Source organism: Mus musculus, chromosome 9 (assembly GCF_000001635.26).
Source record: "Mus musculus strain C57BL/6J chromosome 9, GRCm38.p6 C57BL/6J".
NCBI classification, from domain to species: domain Eukaryota; kingdom Metazoa; phylum Chordata; class Mammalia; order Rodentia; family Muridae; genus Mus; species Mus musculus.
Window position 1 is genome coordinate 68421064 of NC_000075.6, and position 17200 is coordinate 68438263.

General features: G+C 41.6%; 1 pseudogene; it reads right to left on the reverse strand.

The window, feature by feature from the left end:
• Nucleotides 1-341: 341 nt before the first annotated feature.
• Gm19987 lies at nucleotides 342-4248 on the reverse strand (annotated as a pseudogene).
• Nucleotides 4249-17200: the final 12952 nt, after the last annotated feature.

The window sequence follows — 17200 nt, forward strand, 5'->3', positions numbered from 1 at the left end:
CAATTAAATGTTGTCCACATGAGAGTTGTGGTGCCTGTTCACAGCATTAAAACTGTAACTAAGATATTGAGGAAATGTGTAAGATTGCAAACAAACATTTCAAGTGCAGTAAGTCAGCTGGTCTTTGCCCTATCCCTGCTCATCTTCTCAAGTGCAGATGTTGAGATGGGCAGGTGCTGTTAAACAGATAAGGTTTTCCTTCTTTTTTCTTTCTTTTTTCTTCCTTCCTTCCTCCCTCCCTCCCTCCTTCCCTCTCTCCCTCCCTCCTCCTCCCCTTCTTTCTTTCTTCCTTTCTTTCTTCTCAGATGGTCTGTTATTAAAACATTTTCTCTTATTGCTTCTTAAGTAGCTAGGCAGTCTACCACACCACTGTTGACATCATCTATGATTTCATGAGGGTGATGGACACCCCCATTGCAGCCCAGAGACCGAGTAGTATTCAGGATCTCCTTAACAGTTCTAGAAAGTTCTCTGGATAAAGATCGGTGTCAAATCTGCTGGGCAATGTCAACAATCTTGTCAAAAGTGACATTTCCATTGTGTTTAATGATCTGCTGTTACTTTCTGTCTCTTGGCTGCTCCTTGAGGGCTTTGATGGTCTGGTAGAAGCAGAGAACACTACCTCAATCTGAGCCTGTCTCTTCTGGCTGGTCAGTTTCACTGTCATCCTCAGACTTTTCTGGTCCCAGGTTGCCTTGGCAATGTCATCACTAATGACATTTTTTTTTTTGAGACAGATCTAGGGGACTGCTCTTGGGGCCTAAGGTAGATGTGGTGCCAACCTTGCCTCTGGTTCACCTCAGATATACAACTTTGACCTCACTGGTGTTGAACTTGGATGGGGTGGTGGAGGTAGCTGTTGCCAGACAGGTCCTGATTCTGGACTACAAAAGAAAGTTGCACTGTAGCCTCCCGGAAGCCAAAAGCCAGAAAACTAGATAAGGATTTTTCTAAGTAAGCAGATGACAAGAGAGATGGGCAAGAAGGAGGGGAGGATTTTTGCAAGAATGACAGCTCATGGCATCAAGATGGTGAGGTTATACAAGAAATAATAAATGATGAAAACAGATCAGAAGGCCAGAGAATCAGGGCCCTACACAGCGTCTGGCGTGGGTGTGTAGGACAAGCTGAGCTTTGAGAGCAGAGAAAGGGGTATGAAGCTGAGAGGCTATTGGCAGTGATCAGTCTAGGATCCGACCACAGGAAGTAGTTTGTGAGGGGGGTGGATCAGATAACAGGAATTGAGGTCACCGGAATCTAATGGTGATTACAGAATGGTAGAAAACTGATAAGCCTGGAGCTCAGGCAGGAGGTCACTGCAATTGAGCTATAGCCAGAGTTTCCATCTGATGACAGGGACTTAGAGTACTTTCAAAGGTTTTATTTTTATTTATGTGTGTGCGTGTACATATGTGTGTATATATGTGTGTGTACATGTACCACAAAGACTAGAAAAGAGTGTCAACATCCCCTGGAGATGGAGTTAACAGTCAGTGAGTACTGGGAACAAATCTGAGGTCCTTAGGAAGGGTAGTATTCCCTAAACCACTGAGCCATCTATCTAGCCCCATACAGTATGCTTTTTACACATGGTCTCATCTATATGTGGAATCTAAAGGATGAACTCAGAGTAAAGAAATATTGAAGACAACTATGGAGATAGTATCTGGAGTGAATGGGGAAGAAATAGATGATGTTGACCAAAGGATACAACATTTAGTAAGTTGAAGAGAACCATTCTGCAACAAGATGATTATAGTTAATGGTGATGTGTTATGTTCTGGAAAACTGCTGATAGTAGATTTTAATTATGTGAACTACAAAAATATTAAAAATAAGATTAATATATGTTAGCTTGCTTCAGCTATTCCACTATATATACATGTTTCAAAACTTTATAATATATATTATATATAGTTTTTATCAGTTGAATTAATTAATTACTCCTGTCTTGAGAATGATCTCATTATGTAGCCCTTGATAGCTTGGAAATAACTGGGCCAACTGGACTTTGATTTACAGAGATCCACCTGCCTCTGCTTCCCAAATGCTGGAATTCAAGGTGTGCACCACCATGCCTAGCCAACTAATTGATTTGTAGAATAATTAGGAGGCAATTAATTTCTATGTTTAGGCCAGAAATGGAAACCACAATTTTGTGTTTAGTAGTGAGATAGCTAGAGGAAGCAAGAGTGAGGTGGGGAGACCCTCATACCACTGAACACCAGGAGGTTTATGGATAGAAAGGAAAGACCAACTTCCAGTAGAAGTCTCTGGGAAAAGAGGACCAGACATCAGCACCAAGGTGGACAGGCCATTTAAAGATGCATCTGAGAGCTCTTTTCCATGTCAGACTTGGGTCCACAGAGCAGATGTTAGATAATCTGGGTAACCAAGACTCCAAATGGTCCAGCTGAAGAGGACCCTGAGAATTCTAAGGCAGGAGACATGGTGTTCTACAGTCTGGTGCCTTTGCAGTTGCCTCTTAGGAGGAAGATGAACAGCTTAGTTTACAACTTCAATCTACTAGATGGTGGGTTGTTAGACAGGCTGCTGGATTGAAGTAGCAATAGGGGAAAATGGATGGAGCAGAAGTTGAGGTTTACCGCTAGGGACACAGAGAGATCTTTGAGCCCTCATGACTCTCTATTTTTTTTTTAATTCTTTTAACCTTATGTGTATGGATGTTTTGCCTTGCTTTTAAGTCTGTGTGCCCTGTGTGTGCCTGGTGCCTACAGAGGCTAGAAGAGGGTATTGGCTCCCCTTGAACTGGAGCTACAGATGGTTGTAGCCACCATGTGGATGCTGGGAATTAAACCCTGGTACACAGGAAAGAGCAGCCACTTAACCACTGAGCTATCTCTCCAGGCACAAGTCTTCTTGACTGTTAATTCCAAGGACTACATTTCTTGTTTTTCTCCTCTCCCATGGTATCTAGCAGAGTGTTGCACCTATAACAAGTGCTCATGGTTGGGTAAGGAAATGATTTGCATGTCATGTCAAGGATTATATGGAATAGTGGTTATGATAGATGGCTAATTATGTGGTGATAGTGACAAATGAATTGGAGCTGCAGACATCTGGCATCAAGTCCCTGCCTGGATATAGTCTAGCTTTGTGTCAAGCATGACATTTAACTATGTCCCTCAATGAAAAGTGAAGAGAACTACTGTCACTGCCTGGCAGTGATTTTGAGCATAAAACTCAGAGAGTGTAGCTGAGAACGCATTTAGTACTTACCACTCATCACGGACCAAATGCCATATTATCCCAGGAGCCCATAATTCAGGGGCTAAGTCACTCCAATTTGCACTCAGTGCTGACCACATACTGAGTCCTGTCTCCTCCCAACAGCCTGTGATGGGAGAACTAAGTCATCTACACTTCACAGAGGATAAGGCCATCATCTAAGATGTGTCTGACCGTGTCCCCTTTCCCTTCTTAGTCTCCCCCTGAAAGTAGACTCCCTCAGGTTTGTGGCTCCGGGAAACTTTTACTGAGCCCTTGGCTATTTTCACTTGTCCCTTTCATATCTAAACCACACCACCCACATTTGTATGAGCTACCACTCATGGACTTCTGTTTCATGTAAACTAAGGTTGCTAAATGGATGGTCACCTCCCGATGACAGGTCAGCCCATGGACATCTTCCACTGAATTTATTATCCCGGACCCATAGCTGAGGATACTCTTTCACTCTGTTGCTGTGACAAAATGGTCTGAAGAAACGTGAGGAAAGGATCTGTTCCCTCTTACAGGTTATAGTCCATCCCTGGGGGAAGTCAGGGCAAGAACATGAGCAGGAAGTTGAAAGAGGAACCCTTCCTGCTGGCTGGCTTGTTCCCAGGTCCATTCTCGGCTGGCTTTCTTGTAGAGCCCACCTATCTAGGGATAGTGCTGCTTCCAGGGGGAATGGTCCCTCCCGCATTAGTTAGCAACCAAGGAAATTTCTCATGGACACACTCACAGGCCAATCTTCTAATTGTGACTGTTCTCAGGTGATTCTGAAGCCATGTTGGTAAAATCCAACCAGAACAAACATTACACATATCAAGGTCCTAATGCCTGATGTTGATGCTTGAGGCTTTAGAAAAAGCCTTCTTAATTCTCTGATTTTATGCATGCATGTTAGTGTGTGTGTGTGTGTGTGTGTGTGTGTGTGTGGTGTGTCTGTGTGTGTGTGTGTGTGTGGTGTGTCTGTGTGTGTGTGCATGCACATATTGATGGAGGCCTCACCTGATGTTCCATGGTTACTATTGATCTTGATTATTTGAGAAGAGTCTCTCACTGGCTTGGGGTTTGCCAATTTGGCTAGTCTGGAGAAACCTTAGGATCCTCATGTCTATACCTTCTCAGCACTGGGATTATAGGTGTGCACCTCCACATCTGGCTTTTTATGGGTGCTGGGGAAATAACTCAGGTCTTCGTGCATCCTAGGCAAGCACTTCCATGCCTCCCCAGCCCAGTCCTTAACAGTTCTTGTCAGGTACCTCTGTGAATATAGGATGCTTCATGTCTAAACTCTGTGCTGATTGGTGGATATGTATGTGCATCTTTGAACACAAGATTTACACAGTGCCCAGGTGGCTACATACACAATGGACTAGAATGAAATCCATTCATTATCTAATTACATATTTTTAGATTTCAATTTCCTGGGTCTCACCTTTAAGCTATAATATCAGATGTCTGAACTCAATTCTGTAAGTTTCCTTTAACTATAGCTTCTCCAAACTTCTGGAATTTGAGGATATGACCAATATAGGAGGTCCTCATTATGTATGCCCAGATAAATCCCCAATTAATTCAACTGGTTCTCAAAATGAGACTAGGTAATTAAGTGATATTATCCTCATTTGTGGATGAAGAAACTAGGGCTCAGAGCAGTTAAGCAACCTGCCTCTGGTCACACAGTTACTAAGGGAAAGGATAGAGAGGCTTTACCAGGGTCCTACTGAAACCAGTGCATATAACGCTCCTCCATGACTCTCACTCTGTCTCCTCAAACCGCTGCCTTAGCAGTAATGAAAGATATATATTTTTGTTTTATCAGATTTCTTATCCTGCCTCTTCACTAAACGGACTGTCTCAGGCTTAACCATGTCAGAAAAAAAAATCCCAAGGCTATTTGATTTGAAATCTGTCTCCAGCAGCCCTTCCTTTGGTAGGCCCATGTTTGGCTGACTTTAATTTGTCATTCATTAAGCCTGGAGGAATGGAAGGAGAGACATCTTTGACTTTGCAGGAGCCAGAAGAACAAAGTTATTGCCCATCCTCAGTGTAAGCACTTGGGCTGTGCTTGGGTTTGAGAGTCTGGCAAAGGTTCAGAGCTTTACATTTTCTGTGAAGCCATTGCCCATTCCTGTCAGGAGATCGGTAAATTTTGAAAGAGATTCCAGAACTGATGGGTGAGTCACAGACGCCTGGACTCCACAGAGCCTTGCTTGCACAATGCACTGTCCAGATGAAACCCTGTGTTCTTTGTGTTGTGTGGATGCTTGCCATCAACCCTGTAGGAGTGGGTGTGGAATGCTGATAGACAGGAACACAGAAAGTCATAGAAAGGTCATTTAGAGGTGTCTTCAGAAGGTTTCCTGAGGTGGGTGTGACTTCCTTCAAGTGAGAATCAAATGCTGCTGAGACAGAGTTCGAATATCTGCTTTATTGAGATACACAAGGGATGCCATGCTGCCTCCCTTCACTGACCTTCATTTGAGTTTTCTTACAAGTCAAACCCAGACAATCTCAATAGGTCAGGCTATAGTGGAATGAGATACTGTCATGCAAATAGCAGACACATCATATATGATAGGATTTGCAAGTGTATGTATGTGCACGTTTATTTGTATGAGTACAAGTACATAGATGTATGCATACATGTTTACATGTATATCTCTGCATGTGGAATCTAGAGGTCCACACGGAGCTTCCTCATAGGTTGCTTTCTATCTCATTGTCTTTAAATAGGGACTCTCACAGATCATGAAGCTCACTGATTCTGCTATGCTGTCAAGTGATTGAACCCCAGGGATCCTTCCTCCTGACTCTACCTCCTAGCACTGGGATTACAAACATATATGTGGCATTAAAACGAAACAAAACCCACCTCAGGAAGCCTTCTGAAGGTTTGGTTGTTTTCATTGGAATAGGCCCTTGGGCTCATATGTTTGAATGCTTGGTCACCAGTTGGTGGAACTGTTTGGAAGGATTGGGAGGTGTGGCCTTGTGAGAGGAGGTGTTTCTCTGGAGGTGAACTTTGAGGTTTCAACAGCCCACTCAATTCTGCCATCTGACTTGTAGTTGTTGCCTTAACATGTAAGCAAACACTCAGATATTGCTCCATCCCCATGTCTGCCTGCCTGCTGCCATGCTCTCTCTATGATGTTCATGGACTCACCCTCTGAAACTGTAAGCAAATCCCCAGTTAAATGATTCCCTTTATACACTATTTTGGTTATGGGTTCTCTTTACCTCAATAGAAAAGTAACTAAGACACATGGCTTCTGGGTATTGAACTTGGGTCCTCACGGTCACATGAAAAGCACTTCACTAAGTACAAGAAGTTTAAATGCCAGACTATTATGCTATGACTCTTCAAGATAATAATCTTGTCTTTTTTTTTTTTGGACAGCTGTGAACACACCAAAGGCAACACAGATGGAATAAAGCCACCACTCGTTTTCTGACCACTGATGACAGAAACAGGGTGAGACCTTAAGTCAATGGTTTTCAGCTTTCCCAGTGCTGTGGCCCTTTAATACAGTCCTTCCTGTTGTGGTGAGCCTCATCCATAAAAATTATTTTCTTAATACTTTATAGCTATAATTATGCTACTGCTATGAATTGTAATATAAATATTTGATATGCAGGATTTTTGATATGAGACCCCAAAGAGGTCACAGTACACAGGTTGAGAAACACTTTTCTAGCTTATGGCTTGTATTTTAGATTCACACACACACACACACACACACACACACACACACACACACAAAATGCCATCAGAGGCCAGAAGAGGGTGTTGTCTGTTGGATCTGTAGTAACGTGATTGTGAGCCACTTGAAATGGGTGCTTGGAACCAAACACTGGTTCCCTAGAAGAACACCCATGCTCTTAATTACTGAGCAGTCTTTCAGCACCTAAGCTCTTTTTAAATAAACTGTATAAGGAGATTATCTCCTGAGAATTAGTGTTTTTATTTATTAGCAAATATGGGACTAATATCCAATATATATAAAGAACTCAAGAAGGTAGACTCCAGAAAATCAAATAACCCCATTAAAAAATGGGGCTCAGAGCTAAATAAAGAATTCTCACCTGAGAAATACTGAATGGCTGAGAAGCACCTGAAAAAAATGTTCAGCATCCTTAATCATCAGGGAAATGCAAATCAAAACAACCCTGAGATTCCATCTCACACCAGTCAGAATGGCTAAGATCAAAAATTCAGGTGACAGCAGATGCTGGCAAGGATGTGGAGAAAGAGGAACACTCCTCCATTGTTGGTGGGATTGCAGGCTTGTACAACCACTCTGGAAATCAGTCTGGCGGTTCCTCAGAAAATTGGACATAGTACTACCGGAGGATCCCGAAATACCTCTCCTGGGCATATATCCAGAAGATGTTCCAACTAGTAAGAAATACACATGCGCCACTATGTTCATAGCAGCCTTATTTATAACAGCCAGAAGCCGGAAAGAACCCAGATGCCCCACAACAGAGGAATGGATACAAAAAAATGTGGTACATTTACACAATGGAGTACTACTCAGCAATTAAAAAGAATGAATTTATGAAATTCCTAGGCAAATGGTTGGACCTGGAGGGCATCATTCTAAGTAAGGTAACCCAATCACAAAAGAACTCAAATGATATGTTCTCACTGATAAGTGGATATTAGCCCAGAAACTTAGAATACTCAAGATATAAGATACAATTTGCAAAACACATGAAACTCAAGAGGAACGAAGACCAAAGTGTGGACACTTTGCCCCTTCTTAGAATTGGGAACAAAACACCCATGGAAGGAGTTACAGAGACAAAGTTTGGAGCTGAGACAAAAGGATGGACCATCTAGAGACTGCCATATCCAGGGATCCATCCCATAATCAGCCTCCAAACGCTGACACCATTGCATACACTAGCAAGATTTTGCTGAAAGGACCGTGATATAGCTGTCTCTTGTGAGACTATGCTGGGGCCTAGCAAACACAGAAGTGGATGCTACAGTCAGCTATTGGATGGATCACAGGACCCCCCAATGTAGGAGCTAGAGAAAGTACCCAAGGAGCTAAAGGGAACTGCAACCCTATAGGTGGAACAACATTATGAACTAACCAGTACCCCGGAGCTCTTGTCTCTAGCTGCATATGTATCTAAAGATGGCCTAGTTGGCCATCACTGGAAAGAGAGGCCCACTGGACATGCAAACTTTATATGCCCCATTACAGGGGAACGCCAGGGCCAAAAAGTGGGAGCGGGTAGGTAGGGGAATCGGGGGGGGGGAGGGTATGGGGGACTTTTGGGATAGCGTTGGAAATGTAAATGAGGAAAATACCTAATAAAAATATTAAAAAAGAAAAAAAAAAGAAAATGTTCTGTGAAATGACAAGGTCATTATGTCCAAAGCTCAGGCTTCCTTGTAAAGAGAAATATAAGGGAAGAAACTATGTTTGTTTGTATGGCAAGGATTTGATTCCTGGTGGTTGCCAAAACTCATGTGTTCAGGATCTGCTGTGTGATAGCTATCAGTGCCTGTGAAGTCATTTATTTCCCTCTTTCCACCCTTCTTTCCTCCCTCCCTTCCTCACTCCCTCTCTCCTTCCCTCCCTCCCTCCCTCCTTCCCTTCCTCCCTTCCTTCCTTCCTTCCTTCCTTCCTTCCTTCCTTCCTTCCTTCCTTCCTTCCTTTTTCCTTCCTTCCTTCCTTTCCTCCTCCCTCTCTCCCTGTCTGTCTGTTTGCCTTCTTGCCTTCCTTCCCTTTATTCTTTAATGATGGGACTAAAAACTTTACATTGAAAAATAAATTAGCTTCTTTTTAAATAAAAAGGTATTTCCATGCTCAATAAATTTTAAACATTATTTAAAATGCAAAAATGTCAAACATTCTGAGCTTTATAAAAACTGTGGTAGAAAAGAGAAACAGAAACTATGTAAATGATACAAGCTTATCACAATATTACCACAATGCTTAAAGGAGGCTTATTTTTATCTTTAGGTGAGTGAGTGTGTGTGTGTGTGTGTGTGTGTGTGTGTGTGTGTGTGTGTGCGAGCGCACGCGCGCGCACGCCTTACCTGGGGAGGTAGAAGGTGGTGTTTGGATCCCCTGGAGCTGGAGTTATAAGTGGTTATGATCTGTCTAATGTGGGTACTGGGAATTGAACTCACATCCTCTGGAAGAGCAGAAAACATTCTAAACCACAGAGCCATTTCTCCACAATGTATACTTTACTGACATAGTCATTAATGAATTTATTGAATTCCTTTTTATCTGAAAAGCAATGCGCTTTGTTCTTTGGATTCATCCATTCACTTAACTTCTATGATCTCACAGTAAGGTAGACACTGTTCCAAGTCCTTCTTAGGTGAGGAAAGATTGGACAGAGAAGGGAGAAGGTGACAATTAACTCAGTGTTAGCCAAGTGACAATGCCAGACTGTCTGTCTCCAGAGTCTGATTTTTCTGCCACAGTAAATATGGAACAAAAGACCATGGGTCTTGGAGACAGAACACCGCAGGGTTAGAATCCCGACTCTGCCACTTACTGGCTGTATGACCTTGGGCCACACTACATATTCAGTGTTGCTCTGTTGCAGACTACTTGGCTGGTAGACAACTCTATATTGATTAGGAAAGATGCCAACTGAGTAATGATGCCAACTGAGTCACTGCATGGTACTGCATAAAGAGACCTCTATTAACTCATCAATGAGAACAGGAATGTATTGGTAAATGTGAACAAAGGACCCTGGAGTTTGGGAAGGGGGGATGCTCCAGATTTATATATAGTGGCCACTGATTTTTGTGTCATACATGCTACCCCCGTAGTGCAATGTAGCTTAATTTCTAGTTGTAATGAGAGACATGGGTATCAACTTACAAATGACAGAAGTTTACTCCCATTATCACTGAATGATTTCAAACTCTACACCAAGTATGGACTTTAGTTTCCAGAGATCATCGGCAATCAGGCAAGTCGTTGGATCTTCATGATGTAGTAAACTAATGTGCACACAGGGATATTCATTACTGTTCAATATGTAAAAACATGGGAACAACTTAGTGACCTACAGTGAAGGACTGGGAGATAAAACAGCATAATTTAAAAGGATTCACATCATTCACCACAGAGAGTTGCCAGCTTTGAATCAATATGTCAAACAAAATATGTTTTTGTGGTCACATACTGTCCAGGGCACATTCAACAGGTAGAACATTGCATTGAATGGGCCTCAGAAAATAAGAGCAGACAGATACAAAATGTACAGGGAAGTGGTGTATATGTCAAGTCAATGCCAAAGAAAATTTCAACTTTATGCTAAAAATTACAATTTGGCCTATTGATGATTCAAAGTCTATGGTCACAGCAAGTAATATGAAAATGGAACAGATGATACATGAAAAGCTCTTAGCAGTGTCTGACACACAGTCATTGTTAACCTAGCTATAGTTATCATTGTGAATATCTGAGGTGTAATCTAAGGGGGACTGTGGTCATTAGACCTTGTAGATATTACATTGATTTGATAAGATACACACAGTGCAGTGCAAAGTAGACTTAGTATAGATAATGACTCCATTTTAAAGAAGAAAATGTAACTCAGTTTTGGTAGTAAAAAATTATATGAAATTTATAGCAAATATTTCTTTATGGATGGCAGGATATTAGAGAATTCCAGGGTTTTTTTGGTGGTGGTGGTATTTATAAGTACATGCTAAGTTATTTCCTTAAAAACTTAGATCTCTATCTGTCTCTGTCTCTGTCTCTGTCTCTGTCTGTCTGTCTGTCTGTCTCTCTCTCTCTATCTCTCTCTCTCTCTCTCTCTCTCTCTCTCTCTCTCTGTGTGTGTGTGTGTGTGTGTGTGTGTGTGTGTTTGTGTGTATGTGCATGCTCACGTAACTGCTGGTATCCTCAGAATACAGCAGAGGACATTGGATTTCCTGATGTGGAATCACAGGTAGTAGAAGCTACTTGCTGTTGGTGCTGGAGACCAGACAAAGGCCCTCTGCATGGGCACTGTGTGTTCTTAAATTCTGAGCCAATCCTCTAGCTCCAGAAGTGGTTCACTTTAGCATTAAAATATTTTATTTAAACTTAAACAAGCCTATATAAATATTTGTTTTCTTGTTTCCCTAAAAGAAAAGTTGTATCTGTTGAAGTGATTCAAAAAGCCACAGATGTTGAGTCTGTTCTTCATTCACTTTGCTAATAACTAGAAAAGTTAATAATAAGACATGGAGCCTGGACTTCATTTAGAGTGCTTTTTATCCTTTCACAAATTGCACAGCTGAAAAACAGAACAAAATAAATGAAGCCAGGAAAAAGGAAACTATGCAGAATTACTTAATATCATTTTTGGCATCTTTTACTTTTAAACTCTAACTTTAGTATGTTTAAAGCATGTTTCCTCATACTGTCACATAGAGCTTTGATTTTCAGATCTGATGATCTCTGTCTTTCTGCTGGGGTATTTGCAGCATTTATATCTAATACAATTATGAGTATGTTCAAGTTCATCTAACTGTGTGTTTCCTGTTTGTCTCATTTGTTCTTTTCTTGTTTACAATTATTCATTTACTTTTGGGGTGTGTCGTGTTCTGAAGTGTGTATGTGGTGGACAGAGAATAACTTTGGGAATTAATTTTCTCCTTTTACCATGTGGGCTTCTGATTTTGGTCTCAAGTTATCAGGCTTGCAGGCAAGGTTTTCATTCTCAGAGTCACCTCATCCACCAATCTCTGTCCTTTTCTTTCTTCCCTCTCTGAGTGACTACACAGTTTAATGATTTTGTCACTTGCATTGTTAACTAAGCAGCCCCTGTTCCTGATTCTCATCTTTCATGGTGACTTTAGCATTTATAAAACACATTTTCACCTTACTGTGGTCTTTTCTGTGCATCATTGTTCTTGGTGACAGAGGTCTGGTGTTTGCTTACTTTTGGAATATAGACATCATAAGGCAAATAGGTATGCACATCAATTTAAATTAGTGAATAAGACACAACAAAAAAGCAAGGAAGTCATTAGCTAGGATGGATTACGTTTCCCTGTGGAAATATCTGCACCTGTCTCTGCATCAATTCTCAGCACATTTTATTACAATTAATTTTTATAATTTATCTTTCTTCATCTTTCTTTTGGTCCGCTGACTTAGAGAAATCCCCCATATAGCAGAAAAGCATGTCCTTCAGAGCAAGGCCACTGCAGGTGGTCTGGGTTGCTACTTTCAGTTGCAACCTAGAATTTGCTAGCCTCAGTTTCTCCCTTTATAAAGGGAAGGTATCACCATCTACATCTAAGGGATTTTATAAGGCTAAATTGTATCATATATATAAATGTTCTAGCAACAGAATGCCTATTTTGTCATTTACAGCCTCTCTCATCTGTCTTTAGTAACCTGTAGATAGCTTCTTTCTGTCAAATTTATCTTGGATGGACTGGAGGGAAAGGCTCACTGATTAAGAGCATGTACCCCTCTTGCAGAGAACCTTAGTTTTGTTCCAAGCACTTCCATTGGGCCTCTCCAAACTTCCTGTAACTCTACCTCTGTGGGATCTATCACTCTCTTATAGCCTTCATGGGTACCTGTACCCATGTGTGCATGCACACATACATAAAACTAAAAATAAAATTTTAAATAATTTATGATGGTGGTAAAACAAATTTTGATTATTTTCCACCCGTCTTTCCCCTGTGGCACCTTACTTTATTAGAACAAAACAACAATAGCAACAACAATAAAAAAGAGTCAGGATTTCCATCCTATCTTCTGGCAACTACAGATGCATTCCATAGGTTGTTGGGCCTTAGTTTCCTCAATGAAATTGAGATAATTTTGTTAAAACTTTCAAAGAGTACCTGAGAGAAGGTAGTAAAATTCATGTTTCAAAATGGCTCTATACAGCAGTATAATCATTATTCAAATGTGTGTGTTTACATGCTGTGTGCATACATACAGGCAGATATATGTGCACTTGGAGCGCAATACCTTGGGTATTGTTCTTCCAGATATTATTCACCTTGTTTATTTTGAGACAGTGTCTCTCATTGGCTTAGGACTCACTAGTTCAGCTAGGCTGGCTGGGCATCGAGTCCTCTGGGCCTTCCTGGCTCTCCTTCTCTAGAATTTACATTATAAGCACGTGTTATGATGCTTGCCTTCTTATGTGGCTTCTGGGGACAGATCTTAGGTCCTCATGCTTTCATGGCAACTGCTTTACTGATGGAATCATCTTGCCAGTCCCAAATATAAGTTAATGACATTGGTGATGGTGGTAAACATTGGAGTTTGCTGTCATGGACTTATCCATCCAGCAGATACATAGATTCTCTCCTTAGGATATTTGCAGTGTACTGGAAGGAAATGGGTGAAAACATATGGTGTCATACCTGCCAACAGTACACTGGATAAGATTACCTCAGATTGCACTAAGTTGTTTGGGAAAAGAAAGAGGCTTCTGGACTAAAGGATTCAAAAAGGCTTCTACCTCTGTTTTAGAGAAATGCAAGGGTTTTACAGACACATTAGAGCCATGCAAATAAAGGTGAAGGAAGGAGGGAACAAGGTGGGAGAGATGGATGTAAAGTAGCAGTCAGCCGTGAGCCACAGAAGCTTGAAGTGCCAGCACCCTAAGAACCTACCATGAGAGCTGGGACAGGGTCTTCTAGTAGGAAAAAGGAGAAGGGAGTGAACCAATGCCTTGGGTTCCTTAATGAGAATATTTCCCAGCATGCTAAGTGTAGTGACGTGGAAGTACAATACAGAGGGTGCTAGGCACCAAAGGAGGGAAGTGGGCAAATGGTGTTCTGCACACACACATGCACACACACATATGTAAACATGAAAATAGGAAGTAGACTATACTATAGTATATTTAGGAAGCAGAAAGGAAATAGGAGGAGAGACATGAAGGGACCGGCAGGATGAATATAACTAAAATTTATTACATAATTCATCAAATTAAAGTATGTATTTGGTCAATGCTTTGGTAATATGTATGGTAATATGTATGCATATGTTCAGTCATATATGTATACGTGTCACATATACACATGTACTATTTTCTTCATTTTCTTTTATTTCTCTCTCTTTCTCTCTCTCTCTCTGTTTATGTGTGTGTGTGTGTGTGTGTGTGTGTGTGTGTGTGTATTCTCAGTATATGTGAGTACAGATGTGTGAACAACACAGCAGATGTAGAGGTCAGAGGCTGCCTTGTATGTCAATTCTTGCTATCACCAACACGAAGCAGCCCATATAAGGGATCTTTCTTCTTTCAAGAATATTGACAGGATTGGGATTTAGCTCAGTGGTAGAGCACTTGCCTAGCAAGCACAAGGCCCTGGGCTTGGTCCTCTGCTCTGGGAAGAAAAAAAAAAGAATATTGACAGCATTTTTGTTTAACCTCTCTAGTTGGATAGTATTTAAATAAGTATACTTTATTCAGAAGGACAATGTGCAGTAGGAAACTGGCTCTCAACAGAATTTCTTCTGCTCCATTGGAAGTAGTCTCTAAGTGCCATGTACTCTTGTGTGGCTCTGTTGTTGGGGACAGTGACACCTGTTCCCCAGGATGCTTTGCAGTAAGTGGTTGGAAATACAATTTAAGACAGCCAGTGGGACTGAGGAGATGGAGCAGAGTTTAAAGGACATGTGATGTAATCAAGAAGATGGGATTGTGAATTCTCAGAACTATAGTGCAGCTGTGACAGTCCACCTATGATTGTAGCCTTAAAGGGCAGAGGTGAGGGGTCCCCGGAGCAAGATGGCTGCAGAGGCTAACTTATCCAGGATCTCCAAGTTTGAGTGAGAGACGCTGCCTTTAAGATACTTACTGAGGAAGACACCTGATGCCAGACTCAGGGCTTCCCATCCATGTGCACACATGTGCCCATATATGCACCCACAGACAAGAGAACATACATATACATATGTACACACACATACACATTCTCAAAAATAAGAAAACGAAAAGAAAAAGACTGCCTGAGGCATTTCTCTGACCTTTCCTCTCCATAGCCTCTCTGCCCATCTTTATTGACCTGGTTCCTGTCATAAGGGAAAAGAGGCAGCAAAGTTTCACAGTGAAGTCAAAGCTATTTTGAGTTCTCCTTTTTAAACAAGCTACTTGGGAAAATTGCATTTCATTTACCATATGTCATAATGGCTCTCGACAGAATAGGGAACTATTAGATCCAAGTAACTTGAAGATCCAGGCAGGTGATATAAACTTCATGAACTCAAAACTCTCCAACAGCTGGGCGATGACCCAGTGGATAAAGTGCTTGCTGCATAAGCAGGAGGGCCTGAATTCAGGTCTTCAGAACTCACATACAAAAGCCGGGTGTGGTGGGACACACCCGGAGTCCTATGGCTAGGGAGGCAGAAATGAGGACTACTGTGTCTCACTGGCCAGCCAGCCTAGCTGAGAAAGGTGATCTTCAGAGTACATGAGAGATCCTAGCTCAAGAAATAAGGTGAAGAGAAATTGAGAAATACACTCACCACTGACCTCTTGTCTTCATGCATGTCTGCATAGTTGAGTGTGCTGTCTATATGGGAACACACTTATTGCACACACTCACCCACACATATGCACACACAAAACAGAATTCAAAAATAATGACAGTAGAATACTTTACTTAACCTACAGCTAGTTTGGTTAACTTGTCAGGCATGAATTCAGTTCACCTGAGAAAAACCTGGGCTAGGCATAGTGGCACACTCCTTTACTCCCAGCACTCTGGAGGCAGGCCAGTCTCTGAGTTCAGTCTCTTTCAACCTGGTCTATAGAGTGAGTTCCAGGATAGCCAGAGCTGTCAAGAAAAAAAAAAGGAAGGAAAAAGGACAGAGGAAGGTAAGGAGGGAGGGAGGGAGGGAGGGAGGGAGGGAGGGAGAGAGAGAGAGAGAGAGAGAGAGAGAGAGAGAGAGAGAGAGAGAGAGAGAGAGAGAGATCTAACAGAAATTTTAAATCAACTCTCAGTGTGAAATGACCAGTCTGTTGAATCAATACCTGAGGTGGTTGTGCATGTAGGTTGAACAGTGGACATCTAGACATTCTCTCCTTACTATTATTCTTTCCCATTTATTTATTCATGTGTGTGTGTGTGTGCGTATGCATGTATGTATGTATGTGCACTTGTGTGTGCACACAGCAGAGGACAACCTGCAAGGTGGGTTTCTCCTTCCATAATGTGGACTCCAGGGAATGAACTCAGGTTGTCAGGCTTGTCTGAATGCTCCTCTGCCCAGTGAGGCATCCATCCCATGAGACCCTGCCTGGTTATTCTTTATCAAGCAGCCTGAGAAGTTGAAGAGTTTTGCGAAAGTCAGTGAATATCACAGTTCCTGCCCCAGGATTAGCATGCAGCCACCTCTCTCAGAGCACAGAGGATCCATTAAGTGTGTATACCAGATTCTGGTTCAAATCCAAGCCTAGCCCAGGGCTTCCTGGCATCTCCTGTGTCATTTCTGTCCACATCCTTGAGCAGCCAAATTGGGTTTAAGATGCCCTGTTTCTGTATATGTCCTGACAACTTGTTTATTTCTCCAAGGACAGTGTTTGCTGATGTGGGGTGGGGATCAGATAACTGCAACATGGCTGACAACGCACCAAATTAATTTTTGTCTGGAACGTGTATTTTAAGTTTTTGGGAAGAGGAAAAACAGGCAGGAGGGAAGGAGAGAGAAAGGGAGAGAAGGAATCAATTTTTGCATATCGGAGAAAACATTATATACAATCACCACTTAGAAAATTAAATGAGAAAATGTATTTATATTTCATCATAAAATAAGTAGAAATTGAACCAAACCAAATTATACAACTTTAATTTCCTCCTAATCCAAAGAACCCTTTCTTTTTTCTTTTTTCTTTTAAAAAAATCATTTCTTAGCATTATTTTTCTTCTTTTTGCAGCTTCCATCAGGATGTTAAAGTGGCCCATTGTCTAGCAGAGAACAGCTTTGTAGGGACTGGAGTTTGTGCT